Source organism: Colobus angolensis, unplaced genomic scaffold, assembly GCF_000951035.1.
Source record: "Colobus angolensis palliatus isolate OR3802 unplaced genomic scaffold, Cang.pa_1.0 Scaffold61, whole genome shotgun sequence".
Taxonomy (NCBI): Eukaryota; Metazoa; Chordata; class Mammalia; order Primates; family Cercopithecidae; genus Colobus; species Colobus angolensis.
The window spans coordinates 2192079-2204554 of NW_012119710.1; the positions used below are offsets into that span (position 1 = coordinate 2192079).

Below are 12476 nucleotides of genomic sequence, written 5' to 3' on the forward strand. Positions count from 1 at the left end.
CCGCCGGCCTAGTTCTCGTGGACGCCCTTGGCCCCGCGCCGGGGGCTGCTGCGGGGGCCTCGGGGATAAAGGTGGGAGGCATCCTTTGGGATGCGACGAAGCCTTCTCCATCACGGTTCGCGATTGCCCGCGAAGCGTGGCCGCGCCGGAGGGCGTTTCTGGAATGCGTTTTAAGTGTTAGTTGCGGTGTAGACTCTTCGGGAAACCTCTCTGGAGCGTAGCCTCCACCCCCACTCGCAGTCCCCAAGGTACTCTTCTATGCAGAAACTGCAGAAACTTAGCGGCCAATGACCTCTCTCCGGTCAAGGCCACCGTGCCCTAGGCGAGTCGCTGCAAAGAGAGTATCAATGTCTTGGGCGATGCTGTTGAAAAGTTGCTGGTGTGTGTCTAGAGCCAGGTTGGGAGATGGGGGCTTAGAACCCCCCAGGCTGGGCTGGGATTTAGGGGAGAAAAATGTGAAACCTCTCCTCTTTCCTAGACGTTTGCTTGGTGTGGTGAAAGGCCGTGCTGTATTATTTAGAGTGACTGTAAGGAAACACACCCAGCCCTTTGTGCGTGGGGCCAGGAGGCAATAATGAGAGATTGCTCTTGGTACCTGGAAACCCTATAAACTTTGGGGGTTTGGGGACAGAAGAATTTTCCGTGGAGCATTGATGCCTGTAGCACCCAAGCTGATCCTCGCCCACATTTCCTCTTGAGAGGAAGGAAGGTTGGGGCTTTCCTAGGGTCATTGTTGGGGGTGTGGTCATGGTTGGGGAACAGGGCACAGTCTTTGCCCGCCGACTTTCTGAAAGGTGGACAAGCAGAGTTCTGTAGGGCACGTGTAGAAACCTCCCCTTCTGGGAATAGAGCCCAGACCTCTTGCTGTATTCAGTTTAATGGAAAGGGTGTCTGTCTTTGAATTCTACCTTCTCCTCATAGTCGCTGTCTGACTTTGGACTTCACATTGTTGTCTTTGGCCTCTCTGAGCCTTGTGTCTCCATCCCTAACATGAGTCCAACAAAACCTGCCTGGCAAGGCAGTTGTGAAATTAAATGAGATAGCAATGATGAAATGCCTATTCCAGGGCCTGGCATACTGTTTAAGACGTGTTCTTAAACACTCCCCCAGAATCATGGCAGAAGGTACTGTCCTGGGAATATCAGAATAGACCCTACAGGCCCCATCGTGGTCCATCCCGTCTCAAACTGACAGGGCCTCCAAGGAACAGCTGGTGGCAGGATCTCGTTTCCTTCCCTGGTGATGTTCTCAAAGATGAGGGACACCCCTCACTTGTCGCAGGAGTCCTCGATTGGTCATGATAGCCATCACCTCTGCACTTACGGACTCATTTGACCTGAGTTACAGTTCTGTCATCTAGACTTCTTGGGTTGATGTGTTCCATCCATTTCTTCTCCTTGGTGTCAAGTAGGATTTCTCCTATTTGGATTTGTCCTCTCCTGGACTTACAGGGAGTTTCCCTGGTTCCAGGTTATTGGCAAGTATGAAGTAAAGAGCACTGGGCTAGGAGTCGGGAGTCCTGCCTGTGGATTCAGCTGCCTTCTTGGCCTGCTCTCTTGGCTGTCTCATAGGCATGACAAACACACAGGGACCAAAGCTGTCCATAATCTTCCTCTCTAAACCTCCTCTAGGGCTCTGATCTTGGCCAAGAGCACACTGTCCCACTACTCTTTAAGGCAGAAACCTTGGTGTCTCTGTCTCTCTCACCCCAATCTACTCCATCTCCACGCCCAGATAATTTTATCCTCTCGAACCCATCCACTTCTTTCCATCCCCTCTTCCCCAGTGCCGTAGTCAAGCCGTCGCTGTCTCTCCCCAGGACGACAGCAAGAGCCTCCTAATGTCCATCTGCAGCCTCCCCCTCATGGCAGTCAGAGTGATCCGTTCCAAATAGGGTCATGTCAGGCATTCCACTTCCTGCTTCAAAGACCTAGAAGTCTTTCCAGTGTGTTGGGGATAAAGAACCAAATTGGTGCAGTGACCTGAAAGCTTCTGAGTGATCTGGCCTCTGCCCTTGACCTCATCTCCTATCCTCTCCTAGATCTCTCTGAACTCCATACCCCGATCTCTCCTACACAGGCTGGCCTTTCCTCCTCAAATCCTAGAGCTGTTGCCATCTAATGAATGAATTAAGGTTAGCGAAGGGCACAGTGGGATGGGAGTGTCTGGTTGTCCTTAATGCTTTCCTCTTACTATTTCCAGTTCTTCTGGTTCCACAGTAGGTTGACTGGAGTTCTGCCTGCACTTGGGTGGGGGCCCCGTGACTGGCTGGTGAGTTATAAATGACAGTGATAGACGTCACTTCTGGACCACAGCATTTAACTGCTGGTGTGAGACCCTCCGCAGTGCACTCTCCCTGTGGCATGGCAACTGATAGGAAGGCGGGATGGTGGTGGCTGCTACCAGCCTGAGTCCCTGCGTCACTCTGCGTGTGAAGCCCTTGGTGACCCATGAGGGACATGCAACATGAGTGATAACTAAACCTTTGTTGTTTAAAACCGCTGAGCTGTTGAGGGTGTTTGTTACTGCAGCATAACTTAGCCTGTGCTGACCAATACAGGGACTAGAGAGGCATTTTAAGCGGAGAGACAAGTAGTGCATGTGCAGTTAATGCACAGAGGGAGGACCCTGACTTGGAAAGCAGCTAGGCTGACCTTTTTGACATGCATATCTGAGCGTATAAACCCCTGCCTGAAAGACCTTCAGGGACTCCCACTGCTGTGAGGAGAATGACAGAAATCCAGCTGCCCTCCAGTCTCTGCAGGGAACTGCCCTCCAGCCTCTTTTTTCCCTCCCATTTGTCATGTTCTGCCTAACATGGGGCTTCCTCATGCTGTTCCTTCTGCCCTGACTTTGCATTCCACCCCCTCTCCCAGTGAGGCCTCCTCATCCTTCCTCCTCCATCTTCACATCCCCTCTTCAGGGAAGCCCTACCTCATTAGGCCAAACTCCCTTCTTGGCCCACCTGCCTCTCTTTTGGAGCATTCACATCCATAGCAGTTTTCCATTTATTGGTGTAATGATTTGGTTGCAGCCTTGCTCTTCCATCAGACTGTAAGCTCTGCCAGGGTTGCTTTGAATGTGCTGTTGTGTTTGCACTTGAGAGTTGCTCACCAAACACCTTCTGTTGAATCCTTGAGCATGGACAGAGGGCCCACTGTGTGCTGGGGGCTGGGGACAGGATGAGGGAATGCCACTTCCCTGAGCTTCGGGCTGGTGGGTCCAGCTGGAAGGAGGTGTTAGGCATAGCTGGCAAAATGACTGGCTTGTACGGTACGGATGAGACGTTCCCCATCCTTACTGGTGTCCATGGCCCAGGGGGACTGTGTGCCAGCGATATAGCAGAGGATATTCCAGGAAAGCAGGAGGATGAGATTCGACATTGCCTTGAGGTCCCTGCTGATCTAGACAGTATATGATTCAGTGAAGGGGCTGCAGAACTGGAGATCTGGGGAAGATGAAGAGGAAGAAGAAGTTGATGATAATGATAGCAGCTAATGTTTTTTGAGGGTTTACTGTGTGCCAGCTGTGGTTCTAAGCATGTCACATACCCTGTGCTGAAAACAGCTCCACAAGGTAGATGTTATTTCTGTTTCACAGATTGAGAGACGATGACTCCAAAAGATGAGGTAAGGGACCCAGGGTTAATGGTGTGGCCAGGATTAGAACCCTGGCAGTCTGAGGCCATCTCCTTGGTGTGCCTTCTTGGAGTAAGGGCAGAGAACCCCAAACCCCTTTGGAAGCATCATGTGGGGTTATAAAGCCCTCATGGGAGAGCGGGCCTCCAGTGGGGTAACACCTACCTAACATTGGGGTTTGAGCATGGGGTTCTTGGCTCAGAAGTGACTGGTGGCCCTGGTGCCAGGGCTCATCTAAAACTGCCTGGTGCATCTCCACCTCCTGCTGGAGGCTGAGACTCCTTGGAGGCCACAGAGCCCCATGTTCTCCGAGTGAGGCCTGGGAGGACCTCGCTTCCCGACAGCTGACCCTGGAGCGGTGCTGGAAAAACAAGCCGTGCAGAAAGAAAAAAGAAAATTGTGCCGTTGTTTTTTTAAAAGCCTGTTTCCTATTGCAGATTTGTATCTGTGTTGAAAAGGCCAATGTTCCCTTAATGCAGCCACATTGCTGGTGGTGTCCCCAGACTGTGGCTCTCTAAGTGGGGAGGCCTGGACCGCAGTCTGGGTATCATTCGGTCCTTCATTCATTGACCAGGTGGTTAGGGCATGTGCTAGGCACTGTGCTGGGCCTAGGGGGTGCCATGTGCAAGTTAGTCCTTGCCCTTCCAGAGCTCACAGATCAGCCTGGGAGATGGGCAAATTACCAGGCCGTTGTAGCTTACAGCAGAAGGATGTAAAGGGGGCAACTGCTGACTGTAAGTCAGGGAAAGCTTCCCTGAGGAGGAGGTCTTTAGGCTGAGCTTTGGAGAGTGAGTAGTATTTGGAGAACATGGGAGGGGAGAGGCTTCAGGTCCAGGGTATGGCTTGTCCAGAAGCATGGAAGCATGGAAGGGACTGGGGAGGCTTGAGTAGTTTATTCGGGTGGAGAGTAAGTGTAAGTGTAAGGGGATGAGGCTGGAAAGAGAATAAGAATAATAATAGTATGAGTAACACTAGTCCTGGTCCTTGGCATTGGTTGCATCCTCTCCCTAGGTCACTCTTACCCGATTATCTCCATGGCACTCTTACCCCAGTTACCCCCTTGCCTCCCCCAGGACTTCTGCTCAAATGCTACCTTCTCCTGGGCACATTTATTTATTTATTTATTTGAGACAGGGTCTTACTCTGTCACCCAGGCTGGAATGCAATGGCACAATCTCAGCTCACTGCAACCTCCGCCTCCTGGGTTCAAGCGATTCTTCTGCCTCGGGCCCCCAGATAGCTGGGATTACAGGCACACACCACCATACTTGGCTAATTTTTGTATTTTCAGTAGAGATGGGGGGGGGTCTCACCATGTTGGCCAAGCTGGTCTTGAACTCCCGACCTCAGGTGATCCACCTGCCTCGGTCTCCCAGTGTTGGGATTACAGGTGTGAACCACCAGGCCTGGCCGTGGGTACTTTCTTGTTTAAAATTGCAACCCACCCCAACACCCTCTCTCTGCTTCCTGCTTTTTTCTCTCTTTAGTGCATAGCACTTATCCCATGCCCCATGTTTTACTTTTTTATTTTGTTTTCCATCTGCCTCCTATCATTATAATGCAAGTTCCCAGAGAGCTGGGATTTTTGTTACTTTTGTTCACTGCTGTGTGAACAGTATATGCCATGTAGTAACTAGAGCCTCAAATATTTGTGGAATGAGTGAATTAACTGAGCACTGACTATGTTCAAAGTGCTTTATCTGCTTTGTCTTTTTAAATCTTCACAGCGATGCCCTGATCATGGTATTGTTACTTCCCCATTCTACAGTTTAGGAAACTGAGACTCAGAGAGGTAGCATCACTTGCCTACGGTTTCATAGTTGGTGATGAAATTCAAACTCAGGGCACCTGATTCCTGAGCCCTCCGGCCTAACCCGGATACTTGGCCCTTACTAGGCTGTAACAGGTCCTGACTGCTGTGTTGAGGAGTTTAGACTCTGTCTGTTGGCCACAGGGAGCCTCAGAGGGTTTTATGGGGAGGAAGCTAACATGGTGACCAGATCCATGTTCCGAAAACCAGCAGCAGTGGCTTGGGCATAAGACTGGAGGCAGGGAGGCCAAATAGGAGGCTGTCATAATAATTGAGGTAGGGGAGGGTGAAGGTGAGAGCTGAGAGTGACTATTCCCAGCGAAAAGTGGGGAAACTTGGCCCTCTACAGTGAAGGTCAGAGCAGATGGGTTCGGGCTTAGTTCTGGGGGCCAGATGTTTCCCCGAGTGTGCCTGACTTCTGCTTCTGAGTAGCAAGGGGACCTGCATGTAAAATCCAGCAAAGTGCCTTGTGCTGGTCCCTTAGCAGGAAAAGGGAACTGAGAAGGAGCCAGGGAGCCAGCTGGTGGAGTCCACACTGTTCCCTGGAGAGGGCGTGGGCCCCAGGTTCAGTCCTGCTTCTGGCACCAGATAGCGGTGAGATCTGAGCAGGAGGCTGCCCCTCTTGGAGTTACCCATTTTCTCATCTGCAGAATGGGGGCGATGCCACTACCGGCCTCCAAGGGCTGCATGGCCAGCTCCGGAGAAGGAGCACCAGTGAATGGCTTAGGGCCAGTCTCGGGCCATCTCGTGGGTGTGAGGCCAGTGGACATGGGGGAGGCATGGGGGTCCTCTCATGCCCCTTGCTGGGGATGGGACAGCAGTGCCTGAATACGAGACAGTGAATGTATCTATACTTAAAGGTGATCTGGCCACAGCCTCAGACACTCATGGTGCCCCAGTGTCTTGTGTTCAAGGCCAAATACTTAACCTATCTGGGCCTCAGTTTCCTTTCTGTAAATGGACTCAGTAATATCAGTCCTGCCCTACATTTTGTGGAAGATATTTTTCCTCTGTGTTTGCAGGACTGAGTTTAAGGTGCTATTATCTCTGGGGTGGTAAACAGCTGGAAGGAACATGTGTGGAGCACCAGAACACCAACAACAGCCCCGTGAGGTTACTCCTGCATGCGTTTATGGATGAGAAAACTTGGGGCTCAGAGAGGTTACGAGACCAGCTCAAGATCACACAGCCATCATTGCATTTTTTCCAGTCTTCTTAAGAAGACCACATTGATAAAGGAAGCCTTTGAGATTGCCTATTTGTATTACATAATAATCCCCAGAAGGTTTCTTGGGTGATTTAAAAATAGGATTTGGGCTGGGCACAGTGGTTCTTGCCTGTAATCCCAGCACTTTGGGAGGCTGAGGTGGGAGGATCGCTTGAGTCCAGTAGTTTGAGACCAGCCTAGGCAACATAGTGAGACCCTGTATTTACAAAAACTGTACAAAATTAGCCAGGCGTGTTGATGTGTGTCTGTAGTCCCAGCATCTTGGAAGTCTGAGGTGGGAGGATCACTGGACCCTGGGAAATCAAGGCTGTGGTGAGCTGAGATCGCACCACTATACTTCCGCATGGGAGACAAAGTGAGACCCTGTCTCAAAAATAGTAATAAATCAATAAAAGTAGGATTTGATTTCTAGAGTGTTGGTTTCAGACCCTCTCCCTGTCCCAGGAACCTCACAGGTCAGAAGTTGCAGGCACATTCAAACCAGGAGCCTCCACTGAAATGATACGGGGTAGGGGAAGTGGAGTAGTGGGGGCAGATAGCTGCTAGCTATCCTGCTCCCAAGCAGCAGCCTCAGATCAGGGGTTGGTACTAATGGTCGGGGGGTCCACTTGCAAAGTGAGGCACCCCAGGCCTCTGGAGCCTTCAATGTCTTCTGGAGCTTTCCCTTCCAGTCCTGTCTCCCCTACCTCACCTGATCCATAAGAACAACCAGGACTCTCCTCCTCCCAACTGCACCTTCTCCCGATCCCCGATCACTGGCCCAGGCAAGTTGGCTCTTAAAACCCCCATTTTACAGCTCAGAAAACTGAGGCTCAGAGAGGTGAGGTGACTTGGAGCTCATACAGTTTAGGAAGTAACCAAGTTAACATTCTAACCCCAAATCTAGTACCCCTTCCTCTGCACCCCAGTTCTTCTGGAATCAGAGCAGAATGGGACCCCAGAGAGTGTTGTTTCAGCCTCTGTGCCCTGCTTTGCAAACAGAGAGGTTGTCCAGCTACTGCATGAGTATCAGGCAGTGTGGCTGGAAGGAGCTTGGGGTAGAAAGGGGGGTAGTGGCCAGTGGGCGCCTTCCCCCAGGCTTGTGGCAGAGTTGGGGGCGAGAGTGGGACCAGCAGGCAGGAGGATCACTTTGACTAGGGCACTGAGCTGGGCTGGTATGGACGTCACTGAGCAAGTAAATATGGAACCGCCTCCACAATGTCAGCTTTCCCGGAGTGGCTTCTCCCACTATCTCTCACTTTCCCCAAGGGAAAGGGGTGAGGGCCAGGAAAGGATCCGGCTGCCCGATGCCAGGGGATGGAGATGGCCGGCTTGGGAGGCTCCAGGACGGCCGAGGGGCATGGGGAGGAGCCCACCAGACCCTCAGCCCCAGAAGGAAGTGAGCTTCTCGTGGGAGCAGCTGACTGGGACCCAGCCAGGGCAGACTCAGCACCGTCATGGCCCAAGGTACAGAGAAGGCGGGCTCTGGGGGCTGCCGGGAGGTGGTTGGCTGGGGCTTGTCCCTGACCTCACAGCCCTTTACTGCCCCAACCCAAACAGAGTGACATTTTCCCACGGGCCAGGGGTGCCCCTCTTTAGGCCAGCTGTGTTCCAAGAGAAAGCAAGACCAGCCAGAGGGGGCTGGCATTTTGAGAGGGGGTGCAGTGGTGCCCCAAGAAGGGGTGGAGGGGGAGGAAGGAAAAGCCCCTTAGCCTGAGGGAGGCAGAGGGCAGGGAGGTGAAGTCCTCAAAGGAAATCAGCAAGCTTAGCAGCCAGGGAAACCAGCAGTCTCTCTTGACCCCAAAGAGGAGATATTGGGTCTCCAGGGAAGGGTGAGCAGAAAAGGAGAATCCAGGGCAGAGTTTCCAGCTGCCAGATCCTGGTCCTTTTATAAACCTCAGTGACAGCCGAGCCCCAGTGAGTGTGGATGAGCATGTTCCGTTCAACCCTCATAGCTGTCCCATGATGCTAGTGTTATTAGGTACAGTTTCCAGAGGTAACATTGAGGCCCAGAGAAGTGAGGTGACTCACTTAAGGCCACACAGCAATGAAAGGCTGAGCCAGGATATGAACCTAGGTCTGTCTGATTCCAGAGTCTGAGCTCTTTATCACAGCGTGGAACTGGCTTGCTGGGACTGCAGTGGGAGATAAGGTCAGCCATCCATGCTGGGCAGGAGTTTGTACAACTAACAGATTCCAAGTTCCTTCCCCTGAGATGATGAGCAGTGTAAAGAAAATACAGCATGTGGGCCACTGTGGCTCGGGCAGGTCCCCCTCTCTGTGCCTTTATGTGACCACTTGAGGAATGGGGAGGCCTAGCACAAGGATCGGCCATGTTACAGCATTTTCAGACCTTCCCATCCGTTGTCTGGGTCAGATGTTCATGGAGCGGGCCCTTGTGCTCTGGGGTCCAGACATACACACCTGACTCTTAATGGGCCCTGCACCAGGTTCCTCCGGGAACACCGGGAGCACAGTGGCTCTGCCAGGCCATGGAGACTGTGGTCCACAGATCTCTGCCCATCCTGAGCTGTGTGGGACGGGTCTGTGGTGAGAGACGTGCAGACTTTGAGAGGAAGCCTTGAGAAACTTGTTTGGCAACTTGACATTGCCACATCATTTTAAATTTTATTTCACAAAAGCATCTGTTGGCATCAGATTGGAAAACTTAAAAAATAAAGAATTCACTTTACCTCGAATTTCTTGAGCAGCTCTTGCCTGGGTCTTGGGATTGAAAGTAGGAAGCACCCGGCTTGCTCATGGATATGGGGCAGAGGAGAGCGAGTCATTTTGCCCTGGCAGGTCGAGAGGGAGGATCTGGTTAGGCTTCCCAGAGGAGGTGACGATGAGCTGGACCATGAGGGAGGAGCGGAGGTTTGCCAGGTGGAGGGAGAGGGAAGGGTATTTTAGGCACGGGGAACGGTATGTGCAAAGGCAGGCAACAGAAGGACCCGACGGCTCGGGAATGGCAAGCGGTCATGGGTGTTTAGAGAAGCAGTGGAGATGGCTGGGGAGAGGCAGGTGAGGGCCAGGCCGGGAGGGCCTTGAATGCCATGTGAGGGAATTGAGACTTTGCCCTAGAGGCACTGGGGAGCTGTTGGTGATTTGTAAGCAGGGGAGAGAAGTAGTTAGCTTTGCGCTATAGAAACTCTGTCCAGGTGGCAGTGCACTTGAGGTGGCCATGGCTGAGTAGGTGGCTTAGAGTGGTGGTCTCCAACCTTTGGTGCACAAGGGACCATTTTGTGGACGACAATTTTTCCATGGACGGGGTCGGGAAGGATGGTTTTGGGATGAAACTTCCACCTCGGATCATCAGGCATTCATGCGATTCTCATCAGGAGTGCACTCCTAGAGCCCTCGCACGTGCAGTTCACAGCAGGGTTCACGTCCTGTGATAATCTAATGCTGCCTCTGGTCTGACGGGAGGCAGAGCTCAGGCGGTAATGCCCGCTAGCCAGCGTGCCTGCCACTCGCCTCCTGCTGTGCGGCCAGGTTCCTAACCGGTCATGGATCAGTAACCGTCCATGGTCCAGGTGTTGGGCACCTCTGCCTTAGAGGACCAAAGAGGCCATCCAGGTGTGTGCTTCCTTTCTGCCACCAGCCTCCCAGAAGGCTGTTCCTCGGTGGAGCAGGTTGCTGATGCACAGGCCTCTCTTTGTCCCATGAGTCAGTCCTGGCTGATGGACAGGCAGCCCTCGGGTGTGAGCAGCGTGGCCTTTCCAGGCTGGCCTGGTTGGTGGGGTCACACCTGGGGTCACGGGCTGGCCATGGCAGAACTCTCTTGTCCTCACTACCTGTCCTATAGCTGCAGGAACGTGGACTGGTGGGCTGTCAAATGGGTGCTGGGTGCATTCTGGGGTACAGTCCAGAGCCGTGTTCGGGGAGAGCTTACAGGAGAAGGGAGGGCTGAAGTTTGAGCTGAGGTTGGGTCATTGCCCAGGCCCTGGGCACCCGGTCTCTGATGGCATGGGGTCTGTGTAGGAGGTGAGCAGTGGGCAGCTGGCTGAACTGGCTTCCTGCATGTATCTTCTGATGGGCCAGTGCTAAGACCTGCTTCTGTAGTCTGAGGAGCAAACATCTGGTTGAGGTAGCGAGGAAAAGTTAAAGTCCCAACCCAGCCCAGCTCAAAGGAGCAGACAGTGCAGTGTCAGGGAGTTGCTGGTCTTCAACTCTGTCACAGCCTCCTGTCCCTAGAATAACGGACCTGCCCTGTCCCGGGGCTGCTGGAAACAGACCAAGGTGTGCCTGGGCCTGCATGTGACCACAAGCCCATGGAGAGAGAGCAGGGGCCTGCCTGGGAGGGAGCTGTTGGAAGCGCCTCTCCTGCCTGCCCTACCTCCACCCTCCTCTGGGGCCCCAGTTCAGGGTGGCCCAGCCCCCGCCTCCCTCCCTGAAGCTCCCAGACAGGCTGGGCCCCAACAGCAGGCCGGGCTGTCTGGCTGCTGTTCAACAGGGAGTCCAGCTGCCTGGGGTCCTGCAGAACGGGGCTGGGCAGGCATTCCTCTCTGTCCAGGCTCTGGCTTCAGGGCCAGGAAGGCAGGAGTTGTTGAGGTGCCACAGTCTTGACAGTGGCCTTGGTCATGTGTGGAGGCTCAGAATTAGAGTCCTCACCCTATCTGCTCTCTCCGACTCGATTGGTCCCACGCTGGATTCACTACTTGCCGTAAAGTGAGGGCCTCCCTGATGGGAGCTGGGGAGCAAGTCCTGGGACAGCTGAGCCTAACTCAGGCTTCGTCTTTCTGCTCCACCCTTCCCCAAAGCCGATCCCTTCACTGTGCAGGCCTACTGAGACCTCCTTGCTTCTTAGTGCGCCCCCTTCTCTAAGGACAGATACCCTGAGCTTGCTCTGTGTGGCTCCTGCCACTTCTCAGTAAGACCTCCCAATCAAATCCTCCAAGGTTGTCCGTGTCTGGGTCCACGGGCACAGTCTGGCCCCTTTGCTCATCACAGCCTGTCTCGGCTTCTCCCGGAGACTGCGCTCTGCCCTCCCTCTCCTTGAGCCCCCTTCCTGGTTCCGTGGCCTGCCCTGTCCCAGTTCCCTGGGCTACCGGTAAGGCAAGGACCCGCTGGCCCAGCTCCAAGGGGTCTGATCCCCGGGTTTCAGTTAGAAACCAGACACCTCCCTGGCACCTGCCAGTGGCTCCCCTGCCCTCCCTGAGCACCCTGGCCTCAGGCCCAGGACAGTGGCCAAGAAAGTCTCCTCTGCCCTTTCAGACTCACTCTTGTTTCTTCCTGGACCCTTCCCTCCTGGAGAACCCCTCTGCCTGCTGCCTCCTGGGCCCAGCAGTGGCCTCCTTCCTGGCTGTCCTGGGCTTCTGGCCTGACAGCAGTCTGGCTGCTTCTGGAGCTCAATTGTTGCCACCCCCTTTTCTCAGAGCCCAGTGTCTAAGGCGTGTTGTGGGAGTCCCTATGGTTCAGAGAGGCTAAGTGGGCCTGGTCTCATTTCATCTATGCAGCAAGCTTGGGAGTAGCTACTGTTTGCCCAGTTTGCAGATGAAGGAGTTGAGGCCCCACAGGGTTCAGCGACTTTGTCAAGGTCTTGTGGGACATCAGGGACTTAGATCCACATGTCCTGACTCTCCTCATGACCACATAGCTGTCTAGGAGGTAATGGCCTCATTGGCCTCTGCTTGCTATATTGTCAGGGTCTGGCCGGGGCTCACAGGCTCAGTCTGCGTTTGAGGTCAGGGCTTATTGTCCTGCCTGGGCCATTGCCTGGGCTTAGTACTAGTCACCATCAGTGGCAGTCAGCCCTGTGAGCATTTATAACTGCTTTCTCCTCCTCCCTCCTTCCTGAACTGTTGCCCCCAGTGTCAGGTCC

General features: G+C 53.6%; 1 protein-coding gene across 2 annotated transcripts in view; it reads left to right on the top strand.

Annotated features, from left to right (window-relative positions):
• The first annotated feature begins 10 nt into the window (after window positions 1–10).
• The window catches only part of PRDM11 (PR domain containing 11), an 81095-nt gene continuing 68629 nt past the window's right edge, over window positions 11–12476 (top strand). For both annotated transcript variants that reach the window (XM_011963279.1, XM_011963280.1), the window contains exon 1: window positions 11–248. The gene's annotated coding sequence lies outside the window, so the exon portion shown is untranslated. The remainder of the gene's footprint in view (window positions 249–12476) is intronic.